Source organism: Pleurodeles waltl, chromosome 8 (assembly GCF_031143425.1).
Source record: "Pleurodeles waltl isolate 20211129_DDA chromosome 8, aPleWal1.hap1.20221129, whole genome shotgun sequence".
In the NCBI taxonomy this organism is placed as follows: Eukaryota; Metazoa; Chordata; class Amphibia; order Caudata; family Salamandridae; genus Pleurodeles; species Pleurodeles waltl.
In genome coordinates this window covers 524,264,460-524,282,572 of record NC_090447.1, presented here as the reverse complement: position 1 = coordinate 524,282,572, position 18,113 = coordinate 524,264,460, and the positions used below count along the sequence as shown (strand labels likewise).

General features: G+C 43.4%; 1 long non-coding RNA gene across 1 annotated transcript in view; it reads right to left on the bottom strand.

Moving 5' to 3' along the window:
- LOC138250102 (uncharacterized) overlaps window positions 1–18,113 on the bottom strand; it is a 190,679-nt gene that overhangs the window by 32,450 nt on the left and 140,116 nt on the right. Inside the window, exon 2 of the long non-coding RNA XR_011194887.1 lies at window positions 13,333–13,380. This is a non-coding gene — a long non-coding RNA (uncharacterized lncRNA). The remainder of the gene's footprint in view (window positions 1–13,332; window positions 13,381–18,113) is intronic.

Genomic DNA, 18,113 nt, shown 5'->3' with positions numbered 1-18,113 from the left:
CATCCTATAGTGGTATAGGTATCGGGAATAATTTTCGGTAGCTGTTTCCAAATGTGGAATCCCTCGGAGACGCTGGTGTATAGCCAATGCTACAGCTTCCCCTTTAATGTTACTAAGTACTATTGAGGAGACTGCTTTGAAGTTACGCATCAATTTCCTCCCCAGATCTAGGGCTGGAGCAGCCGTGTGCTCCTTCTGAATTTGTTTTAATACTTCGGGTAGATTGGCAAGTGTCGGTCTACCATTTGTGGTAGTCTAAATCGCAGCGAAGAATGTACCCCTTGTGGTGCAGTCATCCACCGAGTGAACCATCCCAAAGAGCAAGCACAGTGCTATGTTTTTCCTATGGTCCCGTATGGGGAAACACAGCTTCCAGCTGATTAGTCTTCTGGGCTATCCAGAACGGGATCTTCTCTCATTCTATTGGCACTTTGCCCATGATAGAATGTACTGTTTGTGGATTAATCCCTGTAGTAGCCAATTGATATCCAGTGAGTTCTAGTGGTGCTGGACGTACTGATGTTGTGTTCAGAGGTAGCATTACGAACTGACCAAGTCCTCTATATAGTGTTACTAGCTCAATGTATAGATTGTGCAGATCAGCTGCCTGTATGTTTTGTACACCGGGGTGAGGTGTATATGTAGCAAACATAGGTCATGTTGTCCTTCGTTACCTAAGGGACCTAATCCCTTATAGGCTACATTGTCCTTCGTTACCTAAGGGACCTAATCTCCCTTTTACGTATTACGTGTGGTAGGGCACCATTAACCCAGTTGTGATGTTCTTGATAAGTAATCGGTATTTCAAGATTCTGGTATGCATGGTACCCTTGTGGTATGTTTGTAATTCTGTATGTGTGGAATGTGAATGATCTCGGGTCATCCTCAGGAAAGGTGACCCAAAATTAGAAGGTTTTTGTTTGGTAAGCTTCATCAGCTTCTACTATGAATGTGACATCCCCGCCCTCTTCTGTCAAGCCATGCGCTACTAGGTGTAATGTTAATGCTTGTCTGTCATTCTCAGGAATGTCTACAGCGTTAGCCATATTCCGTAATGGGTAAAGAGATGGAACACCAAGTGGGGAGAAAGTCCTTTTAAGAGTTCGAGCTTGAACAACCTACAGCCTAGTTAGGTGCACCCTATTCAGCTGATTAGGATCTTACCCTTCCACAGATGTCTCTATATAATAGTACTTAGTATGTTGTATGTGAGACATGGCACCATGTCGTAGTTGGAATCTTGCTCTAGGCAAGACTGCTGGGTTTAGGGATGACAGCACTTTTGTTTGTAGGCGACTAGGCCAATCGTACAACAAGTCGCAACTGTTGGCCCAACCCTCCCGGCTCACGAGCAGTACCTCACCAAAAACCCAAACAGTAAAAGGTGATTTGTGGCATCCTTTACGCATGGACTCAAGAGTGCGACATCCTAGGGGAGTCGTGGTTAAATGGAGATTACCCTTTTCTCACATGAGCAATATGTCTCAGTCTCACCTAGGCACTGAAAGAGATGTAGTGAAGTTTTCAATAGGTTTTATTGACAAGACTGCAATCTACTGTAAATTGCATGGGTTGCAATGATTAGGATAATGAACAATGCATGAAACAGAATGATAAAAACGAGAGTCATGAGTACAAAGACCCCACTATCTTGCAATAACTTGAGATGTAAAATAGATGTGAAATTAACCCTAATACCCTAGCATGACAAACCTAACCTCTAACTTGAAGAGAACTAGGTGTGTTAAACCTAATCTGCCAGTACCATGTCCACGAGAAGAGGCCCCTTACCCTTGTTACCTTGGAATGAGGTCTCCAAATCAGACTCCGTGGGGAAACGAAGGCTGGATCAGCATCAAGGCGATGTGTAGCATGGATAGCTTTGATGGCATCTGGTAGGAATCCCTCTGATTATCTTGTCTGTATGAGATGTATTTATACAGATTTGGTATGCTCTCAAACAATAGATAACAAGGCATGCTTGGGGCGGCAATTATATAAACAATTCCCTGAAAAGGTACTTTATGTTACTGTCACACGAAAGTGGGAAAGTACATGATGTACATACCTACGTATCTCATTTATCGTTGAAGCTGATAGTGACGCCTTTACAGAGTGGCACTGATAACGTGAAACTAAAACATCTTCCTGACTATAAACATAGAAGCCATCTTGGAAGAAATAATGTTGTAAATGAGCTAAAACAGAGCAAGCTAAGTAGGTTAAAAGTCACTAGGTGACGAGGCACAGGCCCGCTACCCAAAGGCTAAGCTAAACTCTTGATTCCCATTAAAACTAAATAGGATCCACTACATTGTCTTTGAAGTAGGCAAACTTCGAAGAGAAGTCTTTGTAGTGCACAAGTCCCTGCCTCTTCCTGCTCTGGCCCCAGACACACTCCAAGGTTTGGAGACTGCTTTTTGTGAGGACAGACTCAGCCCTATTTGTGTGCAAGTGTCAGATCCTCCACCTCTCTAGCTAGGGAAGACCCCTCAGCAAACGCAGGGCACACCTCAGCTCCCTTTGTCTGACAGTCTAGAGTGAATACACACCAGCCCAACTGTCAAACCTGATCCAGACATGTATTCCACAGACAAGCAGAGGTACAGAATGAGTAAGCAAGAAAATGCCCACTTTCTAAAAGTAGCATTTTCAAACCTACAATTCAAAACCAACTTTACCATGCGCTGTATTTTTAAATTGTGAGTTCAGAGACCCCGAATTCCATATCTCTATCTGCTCCCAATCAGAAATTACACTTAAAAGATATTTCAAGGCAATCCCCATGTTACTCTATGGGAGACAAAGCCCTTGCAATAGTGAAAAACAAATTTAGAGATATTTCACTATCAGGACATGTAAAACACACTAGTACATGTTCTTTTAAAAACACTGCACCCTGCCCATGGGGCTGCTTTGGGCCTACCTTAGGGGTGATGTAAGGTAATAAAAGAGAAGGTTTGGGCCTGGCAAGTTGGTGTACTTGCCAGGTCGACATGGAAGTTTAAAATTGCACACACAGACACTTCAGTCGCAGGTCTGGGACATGTTTGCAAGGCTACTCATGTGGGTGGCACAATCAGTCCTGCAGGCCCACTAGTAGCATTTGATTTACAGGCCCTGGGCACACATGGTGAACTATACTATGTACCTACTGGTAAATCAGATATGCCAATCATGGATAAACCAATCAACAATACAATTTAGACAGAGAGTACTTGCACTTTAGCACTGGCCAGCAGTGGTAAAGTGTCCAGAGTCCTAAAGCCAGCAAAAACTAAATGCAGCACACAGTCAAAAACAGGAGGTCAGAAGCAAAAGGTTTGGGGTAACCCTGCAAATAGGGCCATTTTCAACAACTGTATATATATATTTTGATTTGTGACATGTTTATTTTGCTGTGGTTAGATATCCATTATTTCACTTTGAGATATTGTCCGAATGAGAATGAGTCAAAGTTAGATGAGTTTTTATACTTAAGTAATATACAGGGAGTGCAGAATTATTAGGCAAGTTGTATTTTTGAGGATTAATTTTATTATTGAACAACAACCATGTTCTCAATGAACCCAAAAAACTCATTGATATCAAAGCTGAATATTTTTGGAAGTAGTTTTTAGTTTGTTTTTAGTTTTAGCTATGTTAGGGGGATATCTGTGTGTGCAGGTGACTATTACTGTGCATAATTATTAGGCAACTTAACAAAAAAAAATATATACCCATTTCAATTATTTATTATTACCAGTGAAACCAATATAACATCTCAACATTCACAAATATACATTTCTGACATTCAAAAACAAAACAAAAACAAATCAGTGACCAATATAGCCACCTTTCTTTGCAAGGACACTCAAAAGCCTGCCATCCATGGATTCTGTCAGTGTTTTGATCTGTTCACCATCAACATTGCGTGCAGCAGCAACCACAGCCTCCCAGACACTGTTCAGAGAGGTGTACTGTTTTCCCTCCTTGTAAATCTCACATTTGATGATGGACCACAGGTTCTCAATGGGGTTCAGATCAGGTGAACAAGGAGGCCATGTCATTAGATTTCCTTCTTTTATACCCTTTCTTGCCAGCCACGCTGTGGAGTACTTGGACGCGTGTGATGGAGCATTGTCCTGCATGAAAATCATGTTTTTCTTGAAGGATGCAGACTTCTTCCTGTACCACTGCTTGAAGAAGGTGTCTTCCAGGAACTGGCAGTAGGACTGGGAGTTGAGCTTGACTCCATCCTCAACCCGAAAAGGCCCCACAAGCTCATCTTTGATGATACCAGCCCAAACCAGTACTCCACCTCCACCTTGCTGGCGTCTGAGTCGGACTGGAGCTCTCTGCCCTTTACCAATCCAGCCACGGGCCCATCCATCTGGCCCATCAAGACTCACTCTCATTTCATCAGTCCATAAAACCTTAGAAAAATCAGTCTTGAGATATTTCTTGGCCCAGTCTTGACGTTTCAGCTTGTGTGTCTTGTTCAGTGGTGGTCGTCTTTCAGCCTTTCTTACCTTGGCCATGTCTCTGAGTATTGCACACCTTGTGCTTTTGGGCACTCCAGTGATGTTGCAGCTCTGAAATCTGGCCAAACTGGTGGCAAGTGGCATCGTGGCAGCTGCACGCTTGACTTTTCTCAGTTCATGGGCAGTTATTTTGCGCCTTGGTTTTTCCACACGCTTCTTGCGACCCTGTTGACTATTTTGAATGAAACGCTTGATTGTTCGATGATCACGCTTCAGAAGCTTTGCAATTTTAAGAGTGCTGCATCCCTCTGCAAGATATCTCACTATTTTTGACTTTTCTGAGCCTGTCAAGTCCTTCTTTTGACCCATTTTGCCAAAGGAAAGGAAGTTGCCTAATAATTATGCACACCTGATATAGGGTGTTGATGTCATTAGACCACACCCCTTCTCATTACAGAGATGCACATCACCTAATATGCTTAATTGGTAGTAGGCTTTCGAGCCTATACAGCTTGGAGTAAGACAACATGCATAAAGAGGATGATGTGGTCAAAATACTCATTTGCCTAATAATTCTGCACTCCCTGTATGTTTATTATCTGCTTAACTGTAACACTTGAAAATGATGGCGCTGATTGGGTGCAATATAGAGCTAAGGTAAATGTAAAAAAGCGGTATAGATGTTTGGTACATTAGTTGTGAGTTAATGGAGCTGACATGAAGGGGTCAGTGAGATGATGAATTGTCTGAATGAAAAGATGCAATCTGCTTCATTTATGCACCATGCTTTCTGATGTTATCAATTCTCTGTAGAAGCTTGAGATGGTAAACACTATCAAAGGCAAGGGAGAGTTCAAGAAACAGGTGTGGCGGTACTCCAATTTTAATCATCTGTTGGTTTAAAATCATCACATGTGTAAATCATTGTTGCTTCTGTGCTACCACCATACTAAAATCTGTTCTGGAAATCTGAAAGCAGGTTATTTTTTTAATTGTAGATATATGTTTTGAGGCAGATCTTTTAAGTGTTCCATCCTTTTGACTAAAAACAGTCTGTTACTGGCCAGTGGTTAGAAGGGTCTCTTGGTTCAAAGCCTGTTTGGTTTAGGGAGGGTTTTATGTAAGCCATTTAGAATTCCTATTTGAAAACACCTATCTTCAATGAGTTCTTTACTGTTCTGTCTCGACTGGCTGCAGAGCTAGTCATTGACATAGGTCTGTAGGCAATTCTGCTGGCCTGCAGGCATTTGCAACATTGATGAAGGATTGATGAATCATTGATGACATTAAAGGTGAGTGACTGTGGATGTTTTTTCTGTTTTGTTATCTGGTTAACTGAAATTGATGGGTGATATGTATGCAGGTTTGCCCTCCGAACAACAAGGAGCAGTGGAGAGGAAGACTTCAACTGTACTGCCAAGCAATCAGGATGTTCTACAGTACTATCACTTCAGATATTATGGCTGGCAGAACCGTGTTCCTCTGAAATCTTCTAGCGGAGCTGTTTGTGAATTTTAAACCTCTCATCGAGACTGAAAGCCCCTCAACAGCTCTCTTTATTAAAATCTTCTTTCCCATGTTAAGGGCCCGTGGTTACTCTCAGCTCTGCAGGCTGTAGGTAAGCTCTCCAGGATATAGTGCAGGTCCTCTTGAGCAGCCACCAGGTCACAAGAAATTTTAACTCTTTCTACCAACTTATCGTCCTTGTGAAGAAAGAAAACCGAAACACCCAAGCTACTCACCATTCAGAGGGTGGGGAGTGGCTATTCCTGCATGTGTGCACTGTGTAGAGATGGACAATGATCAGAAATAATGTATATTTACATCAATGATTATACATTGATACACAAATATGCACTTGTTTAGTATCCACAAAATAGCACATTTTTAGGTTTGAAGTAAACATATATCTAGGGTAAAACCATATTAATTTAGGAAAAACATAATATTGCCTGAACATCTTGTTGGACTGAGAATGTTCTCTTAGGGGTGTGCAGTCACGTTGCCATGTTTGGAGTGCTTGACTGTGACTCATTTATATCCCAGTTTTTTTATTTTGGCTTCAGGCTCTCAGTAATATAACATGTGCAGAGGCCTACTCCTCCCCCTGAAACAAATGAAGTCCTGCAATTTTCCTGTGACCTGGAGGGTGCATCAATGGTGCTCTCATTTAGCTGACAGTGGACCACCACTGTCATGGGCTTAGCATGTACAGTTGTGGTGGCAGCATACTGTGTTTTGTGACTCCACAGTTGTGATCCGACCTTCTATCTATGTAGCTAGCCCCACTTGTGTAAATATCTGCATCAATGTGTAACCTAGACCCTAGTACTAGCATCCAAGTGGATTGTGTGTGTTTGTGGCTTGTGTAGTACAAGCAGTGTGAGAATGAGTGAGCCAGAGTAATGGAGGAATGGAGGCCCATTTTGGAATCTGCTAGCCTGCTCCCGTGCACAAGGTGCAGGTGAGATTGTTTTCACAGACAGTAGAAGAGTATTGCTGACATTCCTGAAAATTGAGGGAGGCAACACGTATTTAAAATTCACTAAAGCTGCTGACTGGTTGTCCTGTGGTACTGTCTTTTAAAAAGTGTGTGGGTGGGACTCTCATCTTTGTTATTCAGTGTGAGAGAGATCTTTTAGGTGAAGCCAGCTTTTTGTCTTCATCATAATCAGTGTTCAGTGTGGTTGGTGAAAAGCCAGTTTCAGAAACATCATGCCTCTTTGTGCCTGTCTTGTGAGTATTACAGGCTTTAGACTACTGTGCTGTAAAGAGCATCACTCTACACAAAGGCCCTGTCTGGAGAATAGCATAGCGAGGACACCTGAAAGAAGAACCACTGCAAACCTGTTTTGAGATTGCAGACACAGAATCCACATTACTTAACTACTTTTAATGCATAAAAGTGGGAGCTACATACATCTTTGTTGCTCCAGTTCCAGGTCCTTTCACCAAGGAAGGGAGTATTCTGCAGCATACTTTGCGAACTGCTGTACAACAACCAGAACTGGTGTCTGTGTGACAACGAGCTTCCCAAAGGAGAGGGTAGATCAAATGGAGTCTTTAATTGCTGAAAGAGCTGTACCCCTGACCTGAAGCACCTGGAAGCCAGCCTGCCTCCTGAGAGAGTGAGGGAGCTTGTCAAGCCCCAGGAGGTGTGAATATCCAGGTAGTGTCAGAAGCTGCTAAACTCTAGTGTGGAGGGTCTATCAGGAGAAAGAAGACTGCAGAGAGCGGTCTATGAGTCTGAAGAGGGTCAGTGCAGTCTTTCCAGAAGTGCAGCTTCAAGAGGGGATGACAGGCAGGCAGCCAACCTTGCAATAGAAACAATCATGGTTGACCTTGCTGCTTATGTCAAGAGCTGTGCCCATTGTGAATGCAGCCACCGAAACCTAGAGAGGTTCCTATGGCTGATGTCGTCACAGTCTTGTGCACATGGCGGTCACTGTTGCATTATTTACAAAGTGCTTCCCATGGCTGCTAGTGAGCTTTTGTGACACCCTTGTAAGTGGTGGCTCATCTGCTGCCCAGTGACCCAGAAGTAGATCTGATGCCTGCCATGATCCCTCACTGAATTCCATTACCTGCATTCAACGAAGGACTTAAATCTGCAGCTCTGACTGCCCCACCCTACTACATCCTACCCAGATCGAGGGCCACACCTGCAACCATGCCGTCTCATCCTAGAAGTGGGCAAGATGGGAGACACGTAATGCTGAAACGCAGACCTGCACTGTGGTGAGGCTGTATCTAGGAGACTGTACTAAACTGAGCGTAACTTTAATTGAAATTGGATCCCTGGACCTGAGCCTTAATTAGTGTCTCACAAAACTAACCCAACAGGGACCTGCTTTGACTCAAAAGAGGGGGGCTCATGTGAAAGAGAGAAGAGGAAGACAGTTAAGACAGTATCCCAAGATGCAGTAGCTTAGGTGCCAATGCATATTATTGTACTGGCAGCAGTATGCCATTTTAAGCATGTCTATTAAGGTACGTTTCTTACGTAAATAAAGCACTGGGTTGGACAAACAGATCCTGCTCTGCTGGGTGATCTGAGTTTTGAGTTTCCATACTCCTACACTACCTCCCTGGAAAGTGTGGGAATGCTCCAAAGTGCTACCCCCTAGAGTTAAATGCTGCAGGGGTTGTACATGACCCAGTTTGTGAAGCCAAAGCAGGGCAGACTCTGGGACATCCAAGGTAAACCACCCCTGCCCCCATGGCTGAGGCCCAGTATCTTCTGCTTACCATATACACCCTGACCTGGATTTGACACATTCCCTCTGCCAGAAAGTATATGTATTCAGAATGACCAACTCTACTCTGTATGCCACTTGAGGGCCTGATTTAGATTTTGGCAGATGGGTTACTCCATCACAACGGTGACGGATATCCCATCTGCTGAAATATAAATCCTATTGTTTCCTAAGGGATTTATATCTCGGCAGACATCTGTCACCATTGTGACGTAGTAAGCCGTCTGCCGAAATCTAAATCAGGCCCTGAGTCTACATAATCAGTGTCATTTACTTACTATTACATTTTCAATGGGAGGCAAGGGCACAATGGGCTCAAGCAGGAATGGTGCTATAGGCACAAAAGGCATTGAAGGAAAAGAATGAAAACAAAGAGTTTTTTTAATTAAACTAATACTGTTTTAAAAACCACTTCACAACTTTTGGATAATCACTAGTACTCCAAAACACATGACAGAAATCCTTGTGTTATTCTTCAAGCGTTAATGTACTTAAGTTAATGTATAGTTCTATGATATGAGTTTTTAAGCACCATATTGAGTGTGCTTCAATACTTCTGAGATGTACATTTTAGGTCTTGCTATCTCTATCCCTTGTGTGATCAACAGAAAAAAGCTTTAACAAACACAACTGTCAAAATGACTGTGGCTCCTCCCACATGTTTACCTTGATTATAGCATTTGATTGGGCAGAACACGTGTGGTGCTGCTGAGAAAGAGTGCAGTGCTTGTTGCACTTCTATTAACTCCTGTGTGGTGTTCCCTCACCTAACATGTCTACCCCATTAAAGTGCAATAACATGGCAGTACGATCCCTCTACAATGGTGTGATAGTATTGGCTAAGAATATTGCTCTGTGAGCAAGCAGCAGTATAATTGGTAGGAGTATTGGTGAATAGAGCTTCTCAACAACAGATTTTTCCCATCCAAAATGATTGCTATGTCCAGCATGATGACATAGAGCCATCTGAGCCTATTTGCTTTTTGTTCCCCATTTGCATTACTGACATTCAAAACAAAAAAAAGTTTTCCCCGACCTAACTTGCACTCCAGATGTGCTGCTCACTGCAGCCTTAGCCCGCAGTTCTGCATCACAGTAGCCTCATCACAGCCCCTCTTCCACTCCTACACCAACCTACAACCTCACTTTATTGTTCTCCACCTTCTGCTCCTATCTCACACACCAGCTGTTGCCTCAGCGCACTCTCACCTCTGATACCAGCCCCAGCAGAATGCTATTGTTAAGCAGGCCAACAGGACCCAGATGTTGGTATATAGCAAGGCTTCAGAAGCAGCAAAAACAGCATGCCTGGCCCCAGGTGAGCACCCTACCTTTCTTCACAGTGGCTGTAATGAAGGCCAGTGGGGCTCAGTGCAGGACCAGCAAGTATCTCTTGAGCTGTAAATGCTTCCCCCATGAGCATCAGACCCTTAGTCTACAGTAGCAGTCAATGTCCACACCAGATCACAGCCACAGTTGCAGTGCTTCACCCTTAGCCTGTTGGGTTGCTCCCCATTCTGCTACCTTTGGCTGCTGTCACCACTCCCTCCTGACTGATCCCAACAGCCTAAAACTGATTCCAGCTCCTACACCAGCCCCTACAGACCCAGCTCAATCTCCTTTCCCATACCATTCCATAGTCTTAGTACACTCTCTACTATTTCAATGCTCCTATAGTTACCCATGGAACCGAATGAGCATCTAGGACTTTGTAGACGTGTGCATGTCCCAGGTGTTTGGTAGTTCAATGTGTGCTGTGTTAGAGGTGTGGTCTGGAAGTGCTGAGAGATGGTGAGTGGTGTAAGTGATTGGTGAGCAGAGTGAGTGCAGAGTGAAAGGAATGTCTGTGTAAGTGCAGGGTAAGAGGTGTGAGTGAAGGTAAGTGGTGTGCCTGTGTGAGAACTTGGAACCCAGCATGCTCTTGTGAGTAGATGGGGAGAGTACAAAATGAAACCATGTGAGCGGAGTATGACTTGTGAACCTGTGTGAGTGTAGTGTGAGCTGTGTGAATGCAACATTATGTAACCCTAGTATTAGACATGCCAGCTTTAGAGTGGTCTTACCCCAAACTTTTTGTCTGCTTGCCTTCACTTTTGCTGGGTTGTTGTTGGCCTCAGGACTCTGTACACTTTACCACTGATAACCAGTGCTAAAGTGAATGTACTCTCTCCCCAGAACATGATTTTGTTTGGCATATACCCAAATGGCATATTTAATTTACTTATAAGTCCTTAGTAAAATGCACTACATTTGCCCAGAGCCTGTGAATTAAATGCTACTAGTGGGCTTGCAGCACTGATTGTGCCACCCACTTAAGTAGCCCTTTAAACACATCTCAGGGCTGCCATTACAGAGCCTGTGTGCACAGTTTAAACTGAAATCTTGACTTTGCATTTAGAACCCCTTGCCAAGCCTTAAACTCCTCTTCTACTACATATATGTCACCACTGATGTAGGCTCTAGGTAGCCCATAGGACAGGGTGCTAAATAATTAAAAGGTAGGACATGTGCCTTTCATGTTTACATGTCCTTGTAGTGAAAAGCTCCCAAATTAACTTTCCAGTATTGGGAGGGCTACCAATTTCATAAGATAAAATTTGGGATTCCTTATTACCTTTAAAAAGCTGTAATTCTTGATTGAGAGGAGGTAGATCTCTCATGTTTAGTACCTGTTGAATTGTAATGATAGATCCTCTTTAATGACAAAATCAGATTTATTATTACAATTTTGAAAATGTCACTCTTAGAAAGCTGGCATTCCATGCTCTTAGCCCTGTGTGCCTGCAGCCTGTCTGTGATCACTTGTCTGGGGTGGGTAAAGCTGGGTTTGTGTGTTACCTATAGACAGCCACATACAATGGGAGCTTAGGTGTGACTTGATGGGCCCTGATAGGCCACCCTGACAGGTTGAGGGGGAGGAGCTGGGCACAGCCTCACAATTACACCTGAATAGGTTGTGTTCTGTGCTCACACAAAGGGATGCAATGACTCTGGAGCCAGGGCAGGAAGGGAGGACCTCTATGCACTTTTTAAAGACTTCTTTGAAGTCTCCCCCATGTCAAAGGCACCAATGCGTATAAGAACTGGACCTCATAACTTACCACTTCAGTACACTTTTGGACCTGTAGATACCCTGCCAGGAAGAAGGACTGCTGTGCTGCTATAGTGACTGCCACTCTGCTGGGCTGCTGCTGTGGAAGTACTGCTGCCTGGCTGTGCTGACCTGATTCCTGCTGCCCTCCTTGCCTTGGTGAGGAAGACTTGACCTGCAACTTTCCAACTCAGAACCCAGAGTGACTCTAAGGGCCAGCTTACTGTTCTCCTGATCTGAATTCTCAACGACATAAAAGACTTCCAACCCCCCAAACTGGACTCTGCCAGCTATTGGCCTAATCCTTCCTGGTAGTGCCACCCCAGTGCTTGGCCCTTGGAAGTAGACCCTCAGGCACTGCTCTAGCAGAACCACTTCATCTCCACCATTGTGTGAGCAGAACTGGCAGACCTTTGCCATTGCATGGGTAAAACTGGCTCATCGTGTTCGGGACCAGCACTGCAGCATTTCCCTTGGTGCAAGGTCCTTGCATCCCCGTCGACAACAGCCTCAATTACACACAACTCCGCATCACAACCACTGTGCTCATCGGAATCAGTGCATTATCTCAATGTCAATGCAACCAGCACCCAAACTCCATTGCATCTCAGCTCCGATGCATTGCCACTGCTGCATGGGGAACATTGAGGTTCAGAACCAGTGCAACACTCCCACACTAGGACATAAGGTACTTTGGTTCAGCTGGCTCAACTGGGTCCCTGTAACTGGCCCACGCTCCATCACGGTTGTACTGAACTTTTGACTTTGTCTGGGTCCGAGGCAAACAGATAGCCCCGGTTGGTGCTTTTTGTTTCTAAGCACTTTTGTACTGTTTATTGTTTACAAATTCATAACTCAAGTACTACGTATTGGATTTTTATTGCTTTGGTCTTGCTTTATTTATTAAAGTAAGTTCTGTTTTTCTAACCGGGTGTGGTATCTTTTTGTGTGGTGTTTGCACTGTTTTACTGTTTGAAGTGTTGCACAAATACTTTACACATTGCCTCTTAAGTTAAGTGTGACTGCTCTGTGCCAAGCTACCAGAGGGTTAACATAGGTTAATTTAGGGTGTGTTTGTGGCTTGCCCTGACTAGGATTGCGATAACTGCTTGATCAGGGTACCTACCTCTGTCATCCATAAACCCAATTGCTAACACCTAGAAGCTCTTAGTAACTCCCCCTATCCTTGGCAGTTGGCAAGTGGGGATTCAGGTGTAATTTGAACTATGATTATCAAAGTTGATCGTGCAACAAAATGTCAGCCTTTCGGACATGCCGAAAGTTACTTTTCTAGAGGTGGAAGAGTTATTGAAGGCCAGAGCCAGATGTTGAGCTCTGGAAAAAGTCCTCTTGGAACTTCGAGCCAAGGCTTCGTGTGGATTCTGCCACCCACACCCTTATATCAGTCACCTAGCCCCTGCCCATTCATCCAGTGGCTGAATTGTGCACCTTAAAACCAGAAAACATTGTTTCAAACACAGTTTACCTGCTAGACAAAATATGTTTTACCCTAGGCAATTACCTTATTTCACTGTGCCTCCATGCCTTCAGTCGTCCTTTTTAAGAGTACCTTAAAAAGAAAACCTCAATTTAGGATATGCCATCTACGAAAATGTCACTTTCATCTGTTTTAATAGACTTTAATGCCAATTCATATGTTATAAAAATATAAGCAGGGTTTGCATGACAATTGACTTGTTTCTTGGTTCACTATTAGTCAGGGCCACAGGAATCATGCAGCAGAGGAGGACCAAATTATGCAGCAGTGTTGACTAAATTATGCACAAGAAAATGCAAATTATGCACCTTAATGCAGCACATTTTGTGATAGAATTACCTCATTCTTGTGCCATTTTTATACATGGTAACACTTTCTCTGAAAGATTTCACCTTATTAATACCAATTTAACATCTAAATGCACATTAAGCAACTGAAATATGATCATTCAACCTTTGCAAAGGGCCTCCCCAAACAAAGGAACATGTATTGCCATGTTTTTACTAAATTTTAATTTGTTTGAGCAAGAAACTATTTTTTTGTCAAAATCAACAGATTATGAAGCTGACAAAGTATTATGTGGCAAATGCGGCAAATCCAATACTATTAAAAATAAAGTGTGAATCTCATAATTCCAGTGGCCCTGCTAATAGAATCCTCATCACAGGCATGGATGTTTCAAAGTTTGCGTTTGGAAACTGTGAATTCTGATAAATGTCAGTCAGTGCAAAATATAATGTTAGTGTACTTAAGTGAAACGGTTCCAAGTTAAAGAAATACACTTTTTTTTAAATGCGAGTCTTTAACACAATTGTAAATGCTGAATTATATACAACATGAGGGCTCAGTTCCTGTTTCGGAGCTCAGAGACAAACCAGGCTAATTGTTGGGCACTTTATATTAATGTGCCACATGCTCACTTTTGTATTGTACATGAAATCCTTTCATCCTTTCTCCCACTCTGGAAGCAACAGTCCATAACAAGAGTGGGGACAACAGCATGGCCGGTAGCAATTAAAACACACAAAGACCTGTGAAGTCCTGCGAAGTAGTTTGGAAGAGGCCGAGTCTGAGTTTTCAGCCTCTGCCCAGCCCACGACAGCTGCCTGTGCACCCCACAGCCCGCGCTACTGGAAACAACAGGGGGGACTAAAGCCTTTTCAGCCTAGTGGGCGTTGAACATCTGAAAGGAGATGATGGAGGAAAGATGCTGGTATTGCTGCATGATTGTGACAGAAAGTTGTGAGAGGAATCTGCAAACAATATTATAATAATAAATAATTAGAGAGATTCTTTTGGTGTTAGGCTCCTGATGCAGACTCTTGGGAATTGGCCATACTTCAATGTGAAGGACACAATTGCTCCACACACCCTGGCACTGAACAGAACATTTTTTATGTCAATTTGCACACTGTGCATAAGCAAATTCTGTTACTCAGATTGAAGGCACCAAGGCCCATTTTTATAGGAAAATGATGGAGTGCGATGCTGCGCCAAAAGTGGCAGCGCTGCGCTCTGTCATTTTCACAACGCAGGGATGCGCTGTATTTAATTGAATACAGCGCACCCCCGGGTTGTCCGCTACGCCGGTGCTAAATTTAGCTGCCAATGAAGGCATCCTTGCACCATAGTGCAAGGATGTCTGCGTTGAGGGGTGTGATTGTTTATGTGCAGGAAGGTATCTCTTCCTGCACATAAGCAATCACTAATGGCAATTTAGCAGGTATGTGTGAGCTGCATAATGCAAATGATTGTTTATGTGCAGGAAGGGGCACCTTACCACACATAAACAATCATGTCTGATATGTTGCTCTTTATATGCGTGCTGCAGAATGCAGTACCCATAGAAAAAGCAAAAAATGAGGAGGAATAAAAGTATTCCTCGTTGCACCTTAATAAAGCCACCCCTGGGATGACATTAGATTCTGGTGCAGCCGCAGGTTTTTGAAAACTCGTAAATCTGAGGCAGTGTCAAAATGCAATGGGTGTTGCTTGGCACGCCCACAGCAACACCCATTGCACGCCCCTTCCACGCAAAGGGCTGATTGTGAAGGGGTAGTATTTACAAGGTGGCGTTAAGCCACAAAAAGTAGCTTAAAGCCACCTTGTAAATACGGCGCAGGGTATAGCGCCACCCGAGCGTCATGAAAATTGACGCTCCGGTGGCAATAGGGGCTCATAAATATGCCCCTAAATGTTTAAGTGGGCTGACCCGCTGGCCATGTTGTATGCTGTGGTGGGTGGAAGCAAAATGTGTCTGAAACTACAACAGACCAATAGATGAAGAGGGTTCACCTAAAGCCCATATATATATATCTATATATATATATAGATATATATATATGTGTTAACGCCAGACTTAAAAATAGGACGTTTGATGCAAAGCTTTAACACATCTATATAAAGAGTCTACCACATAACTTACAAAATCCAATACAAAATATGAGGATGGCCAGTGAACGTCATGCCAGTTTAAATGAGGACGATTTTTATGTTAAAAAAGTGGACTCTTACAAGCTGCCTTCAGAGATGGTTCACATGAAAGGTAAAGAGTGTGATAAAACCACACTTACTACCACAAAAACCAGCCCTGAAGGACTGGGAAGTGACAGAAAGGTGCAGGAAAGCAGCCAAACACTGGGGAGCGGGAAGTTACAATAGGCCATGCCACTGATAGCAAAGGAGGGGAGGAAAGGAAAGGAGGAGTAGGGGGCAGCAAATAAGGAACCTTGTTGGAGAGGATGTGGAGTTAGGGTCAGAGCTGCTAATTTTGGAACTGGTGAACCTGGTTTGAGTCCCGGCGTGGGCCCGACATCCTGTGACTCTTGGCAAATCAGTTTTTCTCCTCATGCATAAAATATCAATCTTACCTTGTGTAATGTAACTGGTGTTCATGTAAAGGGTAAAGTGTTCCAATGTCAATGCCCTTTTGGAGAAATAACAGCACCAATGTAAAACACGATGGAGTGAGAAAGAAAACACATTTACTGGCATGGTGTGATGGAAGACAAGGAAAAAGTAGTTCCCTGAATGTGAGCAGTTATCTAATTAAATGCATGGCAAAGAAGCTGTGCTGTGGGGAGGGCGAAGCACAAGAAGAGGAATGAAGGCCACTGAAGAAACAAACAAATAAGAGCGACAAAAAAAACAACTAAAGGTAGGCAAATAGCAGGCCCAAACCCCACTATAAGTATCGGTATTGTCCACAATAAAAGCTCTCTATAAGTGAGACCTAAAAACATCAATTATGTGTATGTGCCAGAAGCTTGAGGGGCTGGTGCCTGTGCTGTATTTTTGTGTGTACGAGGGAAGTGTGCAGTGCTGCCACCTGTGCTGAACCTGTTCTCTGAATGAGGCAAGTTGTGTAGCTGATGCTTGTGTTGTGGCAGTTCAGTGTGTGTGAGGGAGCATGGCACTGCCATCCTCATGTCATGTATCTCGGGACCTGTTCTCTCCATGAAAGAAGCTTGCCTAGCTGTTGGCTGTACTGTACCTATTCTGTGCATAAGGGAGGCTTCCACAGCTGCTGTGTGACCTGTGTCTAATCTGTGTATGAAGGAGGCTTGGCCCCCCTTGACACTGCATCCACACGGTCTGGATCTCTTCTGCGTGAGAGTGAATCTTGGACTGATGCTTGCCATGCTGTACCTATCCTGTGCATGAGAGAACCTGCTTTGAAGCTGCCTACGCTGTACCTGCTCAGCCCTTCCTAAACATCCCTTCCAAAAGAATACATCAGAGACTGCCCATGCCACTCCATTGCACGTCTTTCATAATGTTGCCATTTTCGACTTAGCCAAGATCATTTAAGACCATACAGATCACTCCATTTAATGGATGAAGAAGCCAATAAGTAGTCAAAGGTCTAGTTCTTCAGATTTTTTAACCCAAACCAAACATACCTTAAGGGAGCCTTAAAGAGATGTTCTCTTGGCAAGCAATAGAGAATCACAATTTATATCAGGTATGTGCTACGCATTATACGATGTTTCCTGCCTGCCCAGAGTAGCTGATGCAGCAGGCATGCCTTCGTTTTGACATGAGTTCCACTATAGAATCAAAAAGAGTAAGGCCCATTTCGAATTTCAGCGCCATAGAAGTTGAGCAATATATACACACCAAACACACATTTTATATTGTTTGCTCTATTTACGCATTACTGAAGACATGCGCGTCAGTTTATAATTGGTATGTTTTGTTATTAATTAACCACGTTAGCATCTAATTACCGGCCTGCTTTGCAGTTGAGGACATCAAATGAACTGAATTATGAGGCGTGTTTTGAACTTAATTATATAGGCATACTGCGTGTCAGTGCTTAGTTTGTAAAGAATGAAGGCAGTGCACAGAGCTCTGGTTAGAACCCCATGGCTGATGCGATTCAATGTCAGTAAACCAAAGGCCGCATATTGTAGAATCCTCCCTGGGCCTCTGTAATCCGCAGCCAGACACTCCCTGCCTATTTATCTCACTATTGCAGATTTCTGCTCTCTCCCTTTGAAGTGTTTTTTTCCGTCTTCCTTCTTTCTACATTGTGTGTATATCTGTCTCTTGCTTTTAGTCAAAGTCTGATGCGGAAATGTAAGTTCTGTAAATTCAGTGCCACTGGGCCCCATTTGCAATCAGCAGATCAAACTAAGCACTGGTGTGCATGCATTTTTGCACAGAAGTTAGTTAATTATGGGCACAGATTACAATTCATTGTAGCCATGCTCAAGTTATACTAGTGATTAATGCTGCTGTGAAATATGCTGGAGTTCGGCAGTGGATCCATGTCGCTCACATGAAAAGTGAAAGGACTGTGA